We start from the raw sequence: 20,194 nt of genomic DNA, 5'->3' as shown, positions 1-20,194 counted from the left end.
AGAGGGAGAAAATCATCCAAAGAAATAATATTTGAGGAATGGCAATTGTATTTGAACTTCAGTTCAGTGAACACAAGCACAGCCAAATAACTTTACTCTAAACGACTGATTTCATTACAGGGAGTGGACACTCATCATCAAGGACCAAAATGATGTGCTGACACATCAATTACTTCAGAAAATCAAGGATGAAATATAGAGTGATGCTAGAAGCTGTGAGGAAAAAAATAGGAGATTTGATGAAAAATATAGTAGAACTGATTCAGACATACTAGAAATTCTAAGAACATAAAGAACAGATCAAAGAAAATTAAAAAGTGAACCATGAGAGAACAAAGGAGAAATAATTGAGTATAAAACCTTACCTAGAAACTTCATAAACAGTAGTGATTTTACTGTCTAAAGCAATAACAAACATTAAAATAAATTGAAAAAAAATACCACCTATAGCATTTATAAATATTACAAAAGGTAAAACAAAACAAAACACCCTGGTAAATAGAGAGATTTGTGAAGAAAGCCAAATAGTTGTGTTAAGATTATCAAACAATAGCTGAACCAAATAGGTAAGTAATTAAGTGTGAAGAAGTGGTATCATAAAAATAATAATTTCCTTATTATGTACATTTAACAGAATTATAGATGGAATACTAACAAGACTTTAAATAGAATTGAATCAAACAATTTGTTATTTACAAGAAATATAGTAGCCAATCAATACTCAGTAAAAATCATGAAGTACAGGAACAATGAGTTCTTTGCAAACACAGGAGCAGTACACTATTCCACAACTGGTAGGTAACTAGATCAATGGAGAAGAGAGCCTGGACTTGGTCTCACTAGATACCGTCACACATACATAGATGCATAGATATTTGATAAGTAGAGAAGAAATAGATTATTAAATAAATATGCTAGCATACCTCTAAAAATAAAAAGATTTATCCTTGTCTAAAGTCACATGCAAATTACAAATGCTATGTAAATTATTCACTTACTTAAAACAAAAGACAGAATATATATGAGAAAGGACAAAAATCTAGTTAAAATAGGACTTTATAACTACAAATTTACATTTTCACATACACATCCATATATATGAATGGTATAAACCTTATTGAAGAAAATTCTCAATAAGGAAACAATAACATTAAAACTATTTTTCAAAGCCAATGGTAGAGCAAAAGTTTTCTAAAATATACAAAAATATTAAAATTAATAAATGTAAAGAACAATAGAAATAAAGATCTAGGAAATCACAATAATAGATAAAAATATTAATTTTACCAATATTGCTAAAAATAAACCAACAAAACTCAGTGAAATATCAGGCTTCAAAAATTAAGAAATTGTGGCAGAATCTATGAAAACGATACACTAACACACTAAAAGAAACATGATTATGGCCATTTACTTGGAAGCGAGGAACACCAGCACTTTTTAGAACCTTCCTTGGAATGCGCTCATGTGCCCCAGCTCATCAGTAGTTACATACAGAAAAACTATTGGTTTTATGTTTATCTGGACAAAAAAGGAACACAGAAACAAGCTCTGTTAAACAAGAGCCCATATTCAGAAATGTGTCTGGTGGGTGAGCACCCAGCACACAGTAGATCATTTCCCAGTAAGAGAAATGAGTTAAAGCTTCAGTACTTGAAAGAGCAAACCTCAACACTCTACCATCACAGCAGACACAAATCAGAGACAAATATGTAAACATCACCATACTAACAATTAAAGAATTTCAAGTACACATGTGATAAACTAAAAATAGCATAAATATTTTGTCTTTATAGTATATGAAATGAAACATGGAAGTGTTACTTTAGCTAGCATCAAATTATTGTGCATATAAAAGTGGTCAAAATGATATTTTATGTTGAAGATGGAGAACAGGGGCCAAGAGAGAGAGAGAGAGAGAGAGAGAGAGAGAGAGAGAGACTTGTAAACTGTACAAAATACCAAAGTCCTACCATAACCAGAGGTGAAAGGATCATTGTATTTTCTTGCTTTTCCAGTTCCAAAATGTATTCAAGCATACATGAAGCTTTTGAGAATAAAATATAACACTGTAATTACTGCTGAGCACAGTAGCTGGTACATAGGAAGAAATCAAAACATACTAGCAATTAGTACAATCATCTTATTGTAGAATAGTTGCAGACCAACCAAATGTGGGTCCTGGTTAAAGAGTAGCAAAGGTGAGCACATAGCAAGATGATCTTCAGGTTTAGCTGATGAAGAATTATCCTGCTGCATTTAAATCCCATCTCCTAGGTTATGTTCAGACAGAATATTAAATTCTCTCATGATATTCAATGCCCCCCAAAAACAAAAACAAAAATGCCAAACAACAACAACAACAAAACCACTAAAACAGCCTTTCATCTAATTTCAAAGATTCCGAGTGAAATTGTCCTATGTCTATATATATCGCTCATTTTACAAGTAATTCCTGCAGAATCTACTTACTTTACAAGTTGTTTGCAGGCACAAACAACAAAAGGATACTGACCGACCTTGCTCATGCCCTGTGCCCACTGTGTCTGCAGTAACACTAAGCAGTAAGTTACCGTCTGCACATACAGGAACTATTATTACCTCAATTGAAATGTGTGTAAAAGTTTGTCTTTACTAGATAAATCTAGTTACAAATCGGACTTGACCTAAAATAGCTTGTTGCCATTGGTGAATGTAAGCACTCTGCAAACAGTAAATATTCTACATCTTTACATGTAGCAGAAGAGTTTACAAAGAGTCTTGGATGTCACCTTAAGAGTCTTGGATGAGGTCCTAAAATTGAGGACAGCAAGTGACAAATGTTCACATCTTCTAAAAGGAGGTGCCAAACACTCTTCCGCAGGCCTGCTAAGATGTAAGATAAATCTATCCATGATCTTACATCCTTCTTTGTCTCCTATCACCAGCTGTAGATGTAATGAATATAAAGGAGGTAAGAGAGCTTTTTAGAAAAGTGGCTAGTTTGAAAGAGGGAGTGTCAAGCATTTCTCTCCTCATTTCTTTCACAGTGTTCAAGAGACATCCCATTACAGAAAGATCAGCTATTGGACATTAGAAACACGGTGCAATGTGCCCAGATGCAGGATACCAGGCAGAAAGATGTCTGAGTCCCTTTGCTTCTCTTCCTTAGCCTCATGCCAAAGCTGGGAGGGGAAAGAACAAGAAGGTATAGACATGAAACTTGCTAGTGCATGGCTCCTCAGCCTTTGCTCTGGGGATACCTGGAAAGCCAGGAACTGAATGGCTTAAACAGGGTTGAAAGTTATGTTGTGTTTTTAGTATCAGAAAGTGACAGTTCCAATAACCCACAACTGTTTTAGCATTATTTCTTCAAAGCCTGAGATATTTTACCCAGAGGCCTAGAAGAGGAATTCCAGTCATTGGAGGGCAGTGGCAAAAGGAAGGACAAACCTGCTTCCTGGCTATTCCAAACTGTCACCTAACATCTTCCCTCTCGGATCTGATGTTGCACACTATGCTCATTCAGAGTATTTTTTAATATTCTAGTCTTAGGTTTCATGACCCTATGTCTATAGTGCTTCTCATAATAATCTTTGAACAAATTAGTCTTTTCTTCCCATGGCTTTTAAGCACCAGCAGCCACACAGCATCATAGCCTCAAGTGTGGTCATCTCCCAAAAACAGTGAGGTACCTCAAGAGGTTACTGGTGTGTTGCTCTTCTTTCATCCCCAGAATTTACAACAATCTCTCACTTAAAGCAAACCCTCAGCATTAGCTGAGTGAGTTGCTAGGAAATGAACTGTTGAGTCCATTAGACTCCAGGGCCAGCCAATACCTGCTGCGACCTGCAACTCGGTGAGTTAGACCCAGAGACCAGCCATAGACAGAAGAATGCATTTCACGTTTTCCTGAAGACTCACTCGAGGAGAGCCAAAATGCTGCCTGACCCAGAAAAACAGAGGTACAAGTAGTGTCCTGTCTGCATGACTGTGTAAGGGCTTGGGAATGGGAGTTCAAGATACAGAAGCTACTCTAATCCTTGCCTACAGTGTTACAAATGAAGCTTACAATGCTGTAACAGGAATCCCAGGTTAGGAATTGTATGACAGTCCTTAGCTGAAAGCAGCAAACACTTAGAGTTGGAGAAACTTGAGTTTCCCTTTCTAAGAAAAGATGCAGACAGAGGTAGACACCATCGGAGCAAGTAAAGCAGTCTAGGAGTGAGCACCTGAAAATCTCACGGGCTTCCTGTCCTGAGAATGTGTGTTGGTTGCGACACTGGTTGTAAGTGTTGTTGTTGTCATAGTTGATGTTTATTGCTGTTATTCTTTTTACTGGTACATTCAGTTTCAACCTAAGTTTATAAGCGTATTTATAACCCAGGAAGTTCACAATGTGCCTCATTGGGACTAAGTTTGAAACAGAGTTTTCTCTTACACATATCTGGACTACTATATTTACTCTAAAAACAATAAACAAAGACACAAAAACAAGCAAACAAAAAGCCCTTACTATTCTTTAGCTACCACTTTGAAGTACAAATGTCCTCCCAAACTCTTTCTGGCTTGATCATCTAGTCTTTCTAATGACCTGGAGCCATTCCTCTGAAACATACTGATGAAGAGACACAGGCAGTTCGTATCACAGTCTCTGGCACCCTAGCATTGAGCAACTGTGTCCCTAAAAGCCTCCAGTATACATACATATATATATATATATATTGTTTTGTTTTTTGTTTTTTCGAGACAGGGTTTCTCTGTATAGCCCTGGCTGTCCTGGAACTAACTTTGTAGACCAGGCTGACCTTGAACTCAGAAATCCACCTGCCCCTGCCTCCGGAGTGCTGGGATTAAAGGCGTGTGCCACCACGCCCGGCTCAGCATTTTCACTAACTGCCCTCCATGTTTATGGAATCTTCTAGTTTTTGCCTCAGTAGAGTTGAGGTCAATTTCTTTCCACTATCTCAACACTCCCAATTAAACTCAGCATGATCAACTTAACCCCATCTAATGCAAACTTTCTTCGATGTCCTTCATAGTAAGTCAAACTATGGCACATGGATGAGAAAAATTGTCATTAGGTTAAATAAACAAATATGCATGTGTATGTAGACATGTGCACATGTGTGCGCGCTCACACACACACACACACACACACACACATACACATAAACATACACACACACTATGGGATTTCATGATATAATAAATCCATTGTTCCCAATGAAGATCAATTTTGCTTCCCAAAAAAATGGCAAAGTCTGTGAACCTTCTTGGTTATCACTTCTAGGGGAAGAGTTCAGAGGATTTGCTACTGGGATCTGATGTGATAAAGGCCAGGAATACTCAGAATTTTAGAGCTCTCAGAGAAGCCCCTTGCCCACAAAACATCACGGCTTAACATTTTTATAATGGCATAGAAAGGGAGGCCCTTTTTTATTATTTTATTTCTTTTTTTCTCTTTTTCAATATTTTTTGTTAGGTATTTTCCTCATTTACATTTCCAATGCTATCCCAAAAGTCCCCCATACACCCCCCCACTCCCCTACCCACACACTCCCAATTTTTGGCCCTGGCGTTCCCCTGTACTGGGGCATATAAAGTTTGCAAATCCAATGGGCCTCTCTTTCCAGTGATGGCTGACTAGGTCATCTTTTGATACATGTGCAGCTAGAGTCAAGAGCTCTGGGGTACTGGTTAGTTCATAATGTTGTTCCACCTATAGGGTTGCAGATCCCTTTAGCTCCTTGGTTACTTTCTCTAGCTCCTCCATCGGGAGCCCTGTGATCCATCCAATAGCTGAATGTGAGCATACACTTCTGTGTTTGCTAGGCCCCTGCACAGTCTCACAAGAGACAGCTATATCTGTGTCCTTTCAGCAAAAATCTTGCTAGTGTATGCAATGGTGTCAGCCTTTGGAAGCTGATTATGGGATGGAACCCTGGATATGGCAGGCTCTAGATGGTCCACTCCTACATCACAGCTCCAAGTTTTGTCTCTGTAACTCCTTCCATGGGTGTTTTGTTCCTAATTCTAAGAAGGGGCAAAATGTCCACACTTTGGTCTTCGTTCTTGAGTTTCATACGTTTAGCAAATTGTATCTTATATCTTGGGTATCCTAAAATTTTGGGCTAATATCCACTTATCAGTGAGTACATATTGAATGAGTTCTTTTGTGATTGGGTTACTTCACTCAGGATGATGCCCTCCAGGTCCATCCATTTGCTAGGAATTTCATAAATTCATTCTTTTTAATAGCTGAGTAGTACTCCATTGTGTAGATGTACCACATTTTCTGTACCCATTCCTCTGTTGAGGGGCATCTGGGTTCTTTCCAACTTCTGGCTATTATAAATAAGGCTGCTATGATCGTAGTGGTCATGTGTCCTTCTTACCGGTTGGAACATCTTCTGGATATATGCCCAGAAGAGGTATTGCAACATCCTACGGTAGTACTATGTCCAATTTTCTGAGGAACCACCAGACTGATTTCCAGAGTGGTTGTACAAGCTTGCAATCCCCCCAACAATGGAGGAGTGTTCCTCTTCCTCCACATCGTTGCCAGCATGTGCTGTCACCTGAATTTATGATCTTAGCCATTCTGACTGGTGTGAGGTGGAATCTCAGGGCTGTTTTGATTTGCATTTCCCTGATGATTAAGGATGTTGAAGATTTTTTTCAGGTGCTTCTCTGCCATTCAGTATTCCTCAAGTGAGAATTCTTTGTTCCGCTCTGAGCCCTATTTTTTAATGGGGTTATTTGATTTTCTGGAGTCCACCTTCTTGAGTTTTTTATATATGTTGGATATTAGTCCCCTAACTGATTTACGATAGGTAAGGATCCTTTCGCAATCTGTTGGTGGTCTTTTTGTCTTATTGACAGTGTCTTTTGCCTTGCAGAAGCTTTGCAACTTTATGAGGTCCCATTAGTAGATTCTCGGTCTTACAGCACAAGCCATTGCTGTTCTATTCAGAAATTTTTCCCCTGTACCCATATCTTCAAGGCTTTTCCCTACTTTCTCCTTTATAAGTTTCAGTGTCTCTGGTTTTATGTGGAGTTCTTAATTCACTTAGATTTGGCCTTAGTACAAGGAGATAGGAATGGATAAATTCGCATTCTTCTACATGATGACCACCAGTTGTGCCATCACCATTTGTTGAAAATGCTGTCTTTTTTCCACTGGATGATTTTAGCTCCCTTGTAAAAGATCAAGTGACCTTAGGTGTGTGGGTTCATCTCTGGGTCTTCAATTCTGTTCCATTGGTCTACTTGTATGTCACTATACCAGTACCATGCAGTTTTTATCGCAATTGCTCTGTAGTAAAGCTTTAAGTCAGGCATGGTGATTCCACCTGAGATTATTTTATCCTTGAGAAGAGTTTTTGCTATCCTAGGTTTTTTGTTTTTCCAGATGAATCAGATGATTGCCCTTTCTAATTCGTTGAAGAATTGAGTTGGAATTTTGATGGGGATTGCATTGAATCTGTAGATTGCTTTTGGCAAGATAGCCATTTTTACTATATTGTTCCTGCCAATACAGGAGCATGGGAGATCTTTCCATCTTCTGAGATCTCCTTTAATTTCTTTCTTCAGAGACTTGAAGTTCTTATCATACAGATCTTTCACTTCCTTAGTTAGAGTCATGTCAAGGTACTTTATTTTATTTGTGACTATTGAGAAGGGTGTTGTTTCCCTAATTTCTTTCTCAGGCTGTTTATCCTTTGTGTAAGGAAAGGCCATTGACTTGTTTGAGTTAATTTTATATCCAGCTACATCATTGAAGCTGTTTATCAGGCTTAGGAGTTTTCTGATGGAATTTTTGGGGTCACTTATATATACTATCATATCATCTGCAAAAAGTGATATTTTGACTTCTTCCTTTCCAATTTGTATCCCCTTGATCTCCTTTTGTCATCTAATTGCTCTGGCTAGTACTTCAAGTACAAAGTTGAATAGGTCAGGAGAGAGTGGACAGCCTTGTCTAGTCCCTGATTTTAGTGGGATTGCTTCCAGGTTCTCACCATTTACTTTGATGTTGGCTACTGGTTTGCTGTAGATTGCTTTTATCATGGTTAGGTACGGGCCATGGATTCCTGATCTTTCCAAGACTTTTATCATGAATGGGTGTTGAATTTTGTCAAATGCTTTCTCCGCATCTAAGGAGATGATCATGTGGTTTTTGTCTTTGAGTTTGTTTATGTACTGGATTACGTTGATGGATTTCCATATATTGAACCATCCCTGCATCCCTGGGATGAAACCTACTTGTTCAGGATGGATGATTGTTTTGATGTGTTCTTGGGTTTGGTTAGTGAGAACTTTATTGAGGATTTTTGCATCGATATTCATAAGGGAAATTGGTCTGAAGTTCTCTATCTTTGTTGGGTCTTTTTGTGGTTTAGGTATCAGAGTAATTGTGGCTTCATAGAATGAGTTGGGTAGAATACCTTCTGTTTCTATTTTGTGGAATAGTTTGTGAAGAACTGGGATTAGATCTTCTTTGAAGGTCTGATAGAACTCTGCACTAAACCCATCTGGTCCTGCGCTTTTTTTGGTTGGGAGACTATTAATGACTGCTTCTATTTCTTAGGGGATATAGGACTGTTTAGATCATTAACCTGATCTTGATTTAACTTTGGTACCTGGTATCTGGCTAGAAACTTGTCCATTTCATCCAGGTTCTCCAGCTTTGTTGAGTATATCCTTTTGTAGAAGGATCTGATGGTGTTTTGGATTTCTTCAGGATCTGTTGTTATGTCTCCCTTTTCATTTCTGATTTTGTTAATTAGGATGCTTTCCCTGTACCCTCTAGTGAGTATGGCTAAGGGTTTTCTATCTCGTTCATTTTCTCAAAGAACCAGCTCCTCGATTGGTTGATTCTTTTAATAGTTCTTCTTGTTTCCACTTGGTTGATTTTGCCCCTGAGTTTGATTATTTCCTGCTGTCTACTCCTCCTGGGTGAGTTTGCTTCCTTTTCTTCTAGAGCTTTTAGGCGTGTTGTCAAGCTGCTAATGTGTGCTCTCTCTAGTTTCTTTTTGGAGGCACTAAGAGCTATGAGTTTTCCTCTTAGACATTCTTTTATTGGTCCCATAAGTTTGGGTATGTTGTGGCTTCATTTTCATTAAACTCTAAAAAGTCCTTAATTTTTTCTTTATTCCTTCCTTGACCAAGGTATCATTCAGAAGAGTGTTGTTCAGCTTCCACTTGAATGTTGGCTTTCTATTAGTTATTTTGTTGTTGATGATTGGCCTTAGTCCATGGTGATCTGATAGGATGCATGGGACAATTTCAATATTTTTGTATATTTGAGGCTTGTTTTGTGACCAGTTATGTGGTCAATTTTTGAGAAGGTACCATGAGGTGCTGAGAAGAAGGTATATCCTTTTGTTTTAGGGTAAAATGTTCTGTAGATATCTCTTAGATCCGTTTGTTTCATAACTTCTGATAGTTTCACTGTGTCCCTGTTTAGTTTCTGTTCCCATTATCTGTCCATTGGTGCAAGTGGTGTGTTGAAGTCTCCCACTATTATTGTGTGAGGTGCAATGTGAGCTTTGAGCTTTACTAAAGTTTCTTTAATGAATGTGGCTGCCCTTGCATTTGGAACATAGATATTCAGAATTGATAGTTCCTCTTGCAGGATTTTAACTTTGATGAGTATGAAGTGTCCCTCCTTGTCTTTTTTGAGGATTTTGTTTTGGAAGTCGATTTTATTCGATATTAGAATGGCTACTCCAGCTTACTTCTTCAGACCATTTGCTTGGAAACTTGTTTTCCATCCTTTCGTTCTGAGGTAGTGCCTATCTTTTTCTCTGAGATGAGTTTCCTGTAAGCAGCAAAATGTTGGGTCCTGTTTGTGTCGCCAGTCTGTTAGTCTACGTCTTTTTACTGGGGAGTTCAGCCCATTGATATTAAGAGATATTAAGGAAAAGTAATTGTTGCTTCCTTTTATTTTTGTTGCTAAATTTGGCATTCTGTTCTTGTGGCTGTCTTCCTTTAGGTTTGTTGAGGGATTACCTTCTTGCTTTTTCTACTACGTGGTTTCTGTCCTTATTGGTTTTTTTTCTGTTATTATCCTTTGAAGGGCTGGATTCTTGGAAAGATGATGTGTGAATTTTTTGTTGTGGAATACTTTGGTTTCTCCATCTATGGTAACTGAGAATTTGGCTGGGTATAGTAGCCTGGGCTGGCATTTGTGTTCTCTTAGTGTCTGTATAACATCTGTCCAGGCTCTTCTGGCTTTCATAGTCTCTGGTGAAAAATCTGGTGTAATTCTGATAGGCTTGCCTTTATATGTTACTTGACCTTTTTCCCTTACTGCTTTTAATATTCTATCTTTATTTAGTGCATTTGTTGTTCTGATTATTATGTGTTGGGAGGAATTTCTTTTCTGGTCCAGTCTATTTGGAGTTCTGTAGGCTTCTTGTATGTTCATGGGCATCTCTTTCTTTAGGTTTGGGAAGTTTTCTTCTATAATTTTGTTGAAGATATTTGCCTGTCCTTTGAGTTGAAAATCTTAATTCTCATCTACTTCTATTATCCGTAGGTTTGGTGTCCTGGATTTCCTGGATGTTTTGAGTTAGGATCTTTTGCATTTTCCATTTTCTTTGATTGTTGTGCTGATGTTCTCTATGGAATCTTTTGCACCTGAGATTCTCTCTTCCATCTCTTGTATTCTGTTGCTGATGCTCGCATCTATGGTTCCAGATTTCTTTGTTAGTTTTCAAGGTCTTCAGGTGAGCTCTGAGGTTACACTACAGTCCCCTGCCTAGCTTGCCAGACCTGGTTCTCGCACCCTCAAGGGAGGCCCTTTTAAAGAATCTGGATCCTCTTCTATAAATACATAAATATGATTCCCCAGAGCACTCTTTTCTGGGACTTAAACCAGCCACAAAAATAAGGGTATGCCAAATAGCCTGCAGCAAAGCAGACTCTATCTCCTAGAATCGCAGAATCAGGTATCCTTGGAGAAACATATTACATATCTCATACAAGAGCCCCATTGGGAAATGTGAACAGAAGCAGTACAATTTGTCACATGTGACATGCCAACGCCACATATGTTTTTAAAAAGAAATAATCTATAAACTGACACCTACATAATTATTTGCAATCTAATAAAATTGCAAGTTTACTATCTGATTCTCTCTTTGCCTAACTAACACTTTCAACACCATGATTTCTTTATGAAAAATTTAAGACCCACATAATCCAATTTGTTGCTCTGCTCTATGTCACCTTGCACTCATAATCCACATGAAGATATTTTCTAATAAGAATCTGATTAGATGTTTAATTAGCCTACATAGACTACAGAACTGCCTTTGTCTGATTTAGAATTTCATCTCTACTAACTTATTTATGCACTAACAGGTCCAATCAGCCTAACACAGGACCCCACCACCACTCAGTATCTACCTGCAAGCAATGGCTCTTACCCAGTGCTTCCTTGGACAACAAAAAAACAAACAAAAATCTATTATGAATTTGCAGATGTCCCCTCAGTATCTGGCAACTTATCATAAGAAGATTGCCTTGGTTTCTTTTTCATTTGCTCAGAAACACAGTTATTTCAGCAATAACAAAGACTAAATTAATGTAATTCAGTTGTGGTGCAAAGATTTCATTTCATTTGGTCAATGAAATAAACAACATGAAACAAAACCCCATTTCTCTTCACTTCCATACAGCTTGAAAACTTCTATCAGTGTGAGGCAGCTTAGGAAAATGAGAATTAATCAGGTGCAAATAAATTTGTCTTCGTTCATAATGGGATGATCTAATGACTTTTCATTAACTATATATCAAGCAGTAGCCAGCAAATTCCACACCTTATTTTTGTTTGTTCCACATTGAGAGCTTATATAGGTTATATTTGCCTTATGCTTTTGTAGTGGTAGTTTCAAGTTCACTTGTGTATCAAGGACTATTATTCAAGGTTAGGATGCATTAGTGCATGAGAAGTAAATGTGTGTCAGACTCCTCTTTAATCTACACCCAAATAAACTATGACCAAGTGCTGGGAAAACCGTTCTGGAATAAACTGACACTAAAGTGAGTAGAAGAGAGATGTCACCAGCAGACCAGAAGCCAGGATAGATCCTGAAGGTCCTTGGTCCTGTGTTCAGTATATACTTTCATTTTATACTCTAATGCCAAAATGTGTGGTGGGAGCAAGCAAACGATATTTTATAGAAGTGTGTGTGGCAGTCAGCAGGTTGTTAAAGGTAACTATCCACTCTTTGCACTATTGCGACAGGTCATCATGTTACAGATAACAAGTGGCGTCATGTTTGTTAAATACATAGTAGGAGCAGTGTTTTACATAAATCACTAATAAATCAATAAACCACTCTTTTCTATTTTATCCTACTTCACAAGTCAGTAAGAATGAATGTTTTTAAGTCACCAGAGAACATACATTTAAATTTAAAAATTAAATTTAAGTCCAAATTTTCTAACACAATTTTCAGTTTAGACAGACTTCCAAACTGAATGCAACTTGGGTCCTGAAATTCTGAGAAATGAACATCTTATCTCATTTCTGTTCCTCCATAAAGCAGGATTGTATTCAAATTTTCAAATTTTGTTCTCATTTTATGAGTTCCACAGGGTGTGTTTTGGTTTGTCCAGAGTGCCATTCCCACTTTAACTTTCTCTTGTTTTCATTTTTCAATTCTATCCAAAAATTTCAAGTTAAAGAATAAAATCCCCCAAATACCAGATCTCCCCAGTGGCCTTTGAAGATGGGAGACTTTATATGAATCCACTAGCAATAGATCAGAGCATGAAGTTAAGATCTTTACAATGGGAGAAATACAGAGACTAGTAACTCAGCAGAGGGAGTCTTACAATAACTATCAAAGGAAAGAACGTGATCTACCTAATTCTCTGTCTAAAAGACAAATTCTTACTGTCTGGAAATCCTTTACAGATGGGTCTAGAAAGGACTTGTCAATAAATGAGCACCAGGTCCTGATTCCGGGGTAACAAAACTTTGTATTTTTAGTTAAATGATACTGCAGATAGTTTGCATCAGAAATTCTCAGCTTTAATAGTGTCTTGGTATAACTTATCAAACATGTAAAGACACCAGGGCTTAGACTGTCCTTATTTTCTTTAAATCAGAATATTTAGTCTGCCACCCAAACAAAGACATTTGTTTTTATTATTTTTACTTCTGTAGTTCTTTATTTGTGGGATTATACTTTAATTATCTTTTGTCCTTCCCTTCTTTTCCCTCCCTCCAAACCCTCCCATATACTTATTTCTGCTCTTCTTCAAATTCATAGACTCTTTGTTAATTAATTTTTGTTAATTAATTTTTTGATGCTCTCTCAAGTGAGAAATGGGAGATTTTGTTATTATGCTATAATGGTTAATATTGTCTGTCAATTTGGTGGGATCTAGACTCACAGAAGACACTAGCTTTCAGGAATATATGTGAGGGACTTCACTAGGTTAACTGAGGTGAGAAGAGGATCTACTCCAGATGTGGGTGACACCATTTCATGGGCTGGAGTCTGGATAAACGGGGGAAAGCAAGCTGAGTACAGGCATTAATTCCTCATTATTTATTGATGGTGGAACTGTGTCTGTCATGTGAACAGATACCTCACCATCCTTTAGCTTTCCACCATGATGGTCTCTATGCCTCCAAACTATTAGAAAAAACAAACTTCCCTTTCATCAAAACAGGAAAGGAAATGAACATACATGGTTACTGAATAATGATTAGAAGGAACTAAAAGGAATATTTAGACTTTGTGTTGGTTGATTTTGACTGTCAACAAGACCCTACCTAGAATCACCAGGGGAAAGAATCTTAATGATGAGTTATGTAAGTCATGTTGGCCTATGGGGGACTCATCTTGATTTCTGATTGATCTGAAAACATCCAGATGGATATGAAAGGCAACATTTTGTGGAGTGGACCCTGGACTCTATGAATGAAGAAAGTTAAATGTGTACAAGTACAAAAGAGCAAACAGACAGGATTATTTATTCTTTATCTACTATAGAGTGTGAATAGGATGCTTAAACTCCTGCCTTGATTTCCACCAATAATGGGCTGTAACCTGGAATTAATTTCAGTCCAAATTATCAAAACAAACAAAAACAAAAATCCTTGCTTTTCTTAGATTATTTGCAACAGCATCAAAAGTAAAATGAAACTCGAACAGATACAGGTGCCAAAACTGAGAGGTCACTGTTACAAACCTCACTGTGTTTTCTTTGGAAAGAATGCTGAATTCTTCAGAACTTTTGTCTGCAAAAGGCCTTGAGTACTCAGAACTTTAGGGAGCGATTTCAACCAGAGGTTGGAAGCCTGGAATTCTAAGAATGACAGGAACAGTGGAGACCCAAATCATGTTACAAAAAGGTACAAAGACTTTATTGGAATTCTGTTTATTTCTTCTAAAGGAAGACAGAAGTATTAAATTTATCATAAAATTATACTTTTAAAAATCTCTGGTAATAATGGGTTAGTGATTTAATCATTGAAAAATACTCAAATAATTTCAATGTATATGGCAACTAGGTTTGGCTCTGATATGACAATTTAAAAGACCTCATTTCTACCAGTTTTTACATAAAGCCCAGATGATTATGTGAGTCAGGGCATAGATTAAGCCCCCATCTGTATGCTTATCATACACAAAACATCATTGGACATTAGGACAATTTCATGTTTTGAATTAAATCCAATTTATTCATATATTTTTCAGAATGTCTTGATTGGTTGATAATCTTTTTTTCTAAATTTGTAAAAGTCTGTGACCAGTAATATAAATATTACTTTTTGATCTCTTTCTGGCAGATGTAAAAATTCAGGGAAGAAAAGAAAAGGACAGCTATTGACCACACCCTTACTTTTCTTCCTTGTTATATTCTCTTCCCTGCATCATCATTGTCACCGTTTTTATACTTGTCATGATTCCAACAGCATAAACTCTAATGGGAAATTCAAAGAAGTATCTGAATAAAGGACCCATTTTGAATGTTTCAATTTTTGTTTACTTTATATTATATATTTCTTAAAAAAGAGATGTTATGCTCATTATACCTTAATAAAAGTGTAAGAAAGAGCCAGGTGTGGTAGTACATACCTGAAAATAACAGCATGTGGGAGATTAAGGCAGGATGGTCACCAACTGGACCTTGTATCAAAACATTTTTAAAAAAGAAAAGAAAAAAGGAAAACACTACATGACAAATTCACTCATAAATCAACAAGGTTGGTAATACCTTAACATGGTATTTAATTAGACTTGTGCATGATCATATCATGAAGGCTTCAAATAGATCACAAAGTGCTTAGTTATCTTCGAAATAGTTTTACAACTGTTGCACCAAAGGGCATATCATAGTCATCAGGTTATTATAGCTCATGATCTTCACAGCTGGGTAGAACTACTGAAGATTTCTGTACCAGTATTATAAATAGCACTTTATGGCACTGTGAATATAGGGAGAAAAACCTCCAATTCAGTTTCAACTTCATTTTTCTATGTCCTATGACCTAAGCATATTCAGAGATAGAGTCATGCCATCAACTCCAAATGGGAAACTTAGAAGAATGGTAATAGTTTTTATTGTTTGGAGTCTTGTGGAGATAATATCCTACATTTTCCAATGAGATTTTCTTTTAATTACCCATGGCTTCTGGTCAAAACATTATCAGCCTATGCAAGAAGGGAATATATACTTAGCATTCACTGTAAACCTAGATAAGACCCCCATGGTTGGAAAGGTCATAGGCCATAGTGGGGAGCCTACTAATACTGCTTTGCTGAATGAGCATATTACTAAAGTGTCTTGAAAATACTCATGTCTAAAGTTTAGTGTTTCACTAAGACTTCATCAAAGAAGCTTCTCATTACAGTGAGTGGTGGTTGATACAGACTTATACCTTGCTAAAATAGAAAGAATAACTGAAAGGAACCACTCTGCACTGCTCTAAATAAGACATCTATCATGTCCACTTGAAGGCTCAGGGAATGTCATGGAAGAGGGACATATAAGAGCTAAAGAGCTAGAGTAAGAATATAAGAGCTAAAGAATGGGCAAATATACAGCAAAAGAGAAGGGAAGAAGGGAGGGAGAGAGGGAGGAAGGAAGGGAGGAAAGGAGGGAGGAAGGGAGGGAGGGAGGAAGAAAGGTAGAAAGGAAAGAAGGAAGGAAGGAAGGAAGGAAGGAAAGAAGGAAAAAAGAAAAGAAAAAATCTCAGAATCTGAGAATGTTGCATGGCTAATGTACTCATGGAATCACTGCTACTGATGTTACCTCCACAAAAGGAACACAGAATTATACCTATCAACATCATAGATAAAGACAAGGCCCTGAGGATCATTTTTTTATGAGGGATTAATGCTAGTTATTGTTTGCTAGAGGAAGGTATGGCCTTCTCTTTTATGGTATAGCCACTGATAATTTGCTTCAATAAATAACCACTCATCTGTGCTCATGCAAACAACTAACTCTAAATAAATTCAATGGTTACACACATTATAATAGAAGGAGAACTTGTCAAAAAGAAAGATCTCAACAGAAAGGAGGGGGATGAAAGAGTCTGAAGACATTTATTAGTCATTGTATGCATATATGTAACCATCAATGAATTAAAATATATTTAAAAGAAGCCGGGCACACGCCTTTAATCCCAGCACTTGGGAGGCAGAGGCAGGCAGATTTCTGAGTTCAAGGCCAGCCTGGTCTACAAAGTGAGTTCCAGGACAGCCAGGCCTTCACAGAAAAACCCTGTCTTGAAAAACCAAAAAAAAAAAAAAAAAAAAAAATTATATATATTTAAAAGAAAAAACAAAATTCTTGAATAATTTTCAAATTTTCATGTAGTATATATTATAAAACTTTAAATTTTTAAAGAATTGTTGATAAACTACATTTGATATAGTATGTGGCTGAAATTAGAATCTTATGAAAAAAATATGTGTATACTGTCTTCGATATGCTAGAGACTATTCCAGATTGTAAGAGCACACAAGGGAACAAAGACAATGACTGAGTTTATTTGGACTGCCATAAAAAAATATCATAAACTGAAAAACATATAAACAATTTATTGGGAAATTTACTTCTCAAGGATGGGGATAGGAGAGTGGTAGGAATTCCAAAATGAAAATATCAGCATATAAGGTCTCCAGAGGGAACCTATTTTCTAGTTCATAGATCTCTGGAGTTTCCTTTACAAGATCACTAATTCTTTTCTATCCTTATAACCTAATCAATTTCTTGAGACCCCCAGCTTCATTCCACTAGGAGCCAATATGTCATATAGAGACTTGGGGACACAAAAATATTTGTAATACAGAAATAAAATTTCTTCTCTGTGGCAAGCAAAACAGACAACAGAAAATAAATAAGTAAAAGTATCAGCAATTTTACTCTCAAAGAAAGTAAAATGTTTCTGGATTTCTGCTCTCTTAAAAAGGACAGGTTAGATTTTCTGGTCTATAACTCTACCTGCAATCGCAGATCTGCACTCTGTAACCAAGGACAACAAGCTCTTCCTGCTGCCACCTAGGATAGCCAGTCCCAAAGGCTGCTACCACCAGGGACTAGGAAGCCAGGCAACACCAGAGATAACCAGATGGCTAAAGGCAAGTGCAGGAACACAATCAACAAAAGCCGGTGCTATATGGCACCACCAGAAACCAGCTCTCCTATTGCAAGCCCTGGCTATTCTAACACACCTAAAAAACATGACTATGACCTTAAATCTCATCTTATGATGATGATACTTTAAAGAAGAAATAAATGAGCCCTTTAAGAAGTACAGGAAAATAGACTTAAGATGATGAAGTAAAAGAATAGATATGTTCAATTGAAATGAAAGCAGTAAAAAGACACACACACATACACACACACACACACACACAAATGCAAGCAACCATTGAGATGAAAAACCTAGGAAAGAGAACAGGAACTACAGACGCAAGCATCAAAAACAGAATGCAATAGATGGAAGAGAGAATTTCAGGCATAGAAGATACAATAGATGAAATTGATACATCATTAAACAAAATGGCAAATCTAAAAAGTTTCTAACACGGAAATTTGGTATCTATGAAAAGATGAAACCTAAGAATAATAGGAAAAGAAAAGGGAGAACATGCCCAGGCTAAAGGCCCATAAAATATTTTCAACACAGAAGAAAACTTCCCCAACCTATAAAAAGATATGGCTATAAACATACAAGAAGCTTATAGAACACAAAATAGATTGTGACAGAAAACAAAATTTCCTGCCAATTAATAATCAAGACATTAAATGTACATAACAAAGAAAGAATATTAAAAGCTCAAAGAGAATGAGACAAATACCATATAAAAGAAGACCTATCAGAATATCACCTTGCTTCTCAACTATAAAAGTCAGAAGAGCCTGGACAAATGTCTTGCAGACCCTAAAAGACCACAGTCTAGAAATTTATATCCATCAAAACTTTCAATCACCATAGGTGGAGAAGTCAAGATATCTGATGACAAAATTTAAACAATATCTTTCTACTAATACAGCTCTACAGAGGATATAAGAATAAAAACTCCTATAGAAGGAAGGTTAACTACACCAAAGAAAGCACAAGAAATTAATCATCTCACATTAAAATAAACACACACATACACACACACGCGCACACACACACACAACACACACACCCTGAACATCAAAATAGCAGGAACTAACAATCAATCATCATTAATATTTCTCAACACCAGTGGACTCAGTTCACCAATAAAAGGACACAGGCTAATTGAGTGGATATGAAAACAGGATTCATTATTCTGCTTCATAAAAGAAACACACCTCAGAATCAATGATAGATACTACCTCAGCATAAAGGCCTGGAAAATGTTTTTTTGTTTTTTGTTTTTTGTTTCCCAAGCAAACAGACCAAAGAAACAAACTGGTAGCTATTCTAAGATCTAATAAATTAGACTTTCAACCAAAAGTGATCAAAAGAGATAGAAAGGACACTTATCTTCATCAAATGAAAAGTTTAGCAGGATAATATCTCAATTATGAGCATGTATACTCCAAATGCAAGGGTACCCACACACATAAAAGAAATATTAATAAAACTCAAATCATACATTGAACTCCATACATTAATACTGGGAGATCCTAACACCCCACTCTTACCAATTGACAGGTCATCAAAACAAAAACTATACAGAGAAATAATGAAACTAACAGATGTTGTGAACCTAATGGACCTAACAGATATCTACAGAACCTTTCACCTAAACACAAAAAAAAATATATACTTTCTTCTCAGCACTTCATGGAACCTTCTCCAAAATTGACCAAATACTCAGTCACAAAGCAAGTCTCAACATCTACAAGAAGATTGAAATAACCCCTTGTATCTTATCAGACCACAATAGATTAAAGCTGGACTTCAACAACAGAAACAACACAAAGCCTACAATCTCATAGAAACTGTACACAATGACCTATACACAATGACCACTGAGTGAAAGAAATAATAAAGAAATCAAAGACTTTCTAGAATTCTATGAAAATGAGGAAACAACAAACCCAAACTTGTGGGACACAATGAAATCAGTGCTAAAAGGAAAGTTCATAGCATTAAGTGCCTACATAAAGAAACTGGAGAGATCTCATAATGGCAATTTACAGCACACCTAAATAAAAATGAAGCAAACACACCCAAGTGAAGTAGACAGCAAGAAATAAACTTATGGCTGAAATCAATCAATTAAACAAAGAGAACAATAGACAGAATCAACAAAACCAAAGAACCAGCTGGTTCTTTAAAAAATCAAGAGAATAGACAAACCCTTAGCCAAACTAACTAAAAGGCAGAGAAACAGTATCCAAATTGAAAAATCAGAGATGAAAAGAGAGGTATAACAACAGATACTGAAGAAATCATTAGGTCTTACTTCAAAAGCTTCTACTTCACAAAATTCAAAAATCTAAATGAAATTCATGATTTCCTAGACAAATACCAATTACCAAAGTTAAATCAAGGCCAGGTAAACTATCTAACCAGTTCTTTAACACTTAAGAAAACAGAAGTAATCATAAAAGTCTCCCAACCAAAAAAGCCTAGGGCAAGATGGTATTAGTGCAGAATTCTACCAGACTTTCAAAGAACAGCTAATACCAATATTTCTCAAACTATTCCACAAAATAGAAACATAGGAACACTAACTAACTCATTTTA

The 20,194-nt window shown here is 36.6% G+C and overlaps 1 protein-coding gene across 15 annotated transcripts in view; it reads right to left on the bottom strand.

Moving 5' to 3' along the window:
- The window catches only part of Inpp4b (inositol polyphosphate-4-phosphatase, type II), a 792,047-nt gene that overhangs the window by 442,782 nt on the left and 329,071 nt on the right, over positions 1–20,194 (bottom strand). For 2 of the 15 annotated variants that reach the window (XM_011248351.3, XM_011248352.3), the window contains one exon: positions 15,090–15,140. The exons of 12 other annotated variants lie outside the window; for them this stretch is intronic. The gene's annotated coding sequence lies outside the window, so the exon portion shown is untranslated. Of the gene's footprint in view, positions 1–15,089; positions 15,357–20,194 lie in introns of those variants that run through there. One more of the 15 variants, XM_017312726.1, reaches the window with a different exon arrangement.

The sequence above is a fragment of the Mus musculus genome, chromosome 8 (genome assembly GCF_000001635.26).
Source record: "Mus musculus strain C57BL/6J chromosome 8, GRCm38.p6 C57BL/6J".
NCBI classification, from domain to species: domain Eukaryota; kingdom Metazoa; phylum Chordata; class Mammalia; order Rodentia; family Muridae; genus Mus; species Mus musculus.
This window is presented reverse-complemented; position numbering and strand designations above follow the sequence as displayed.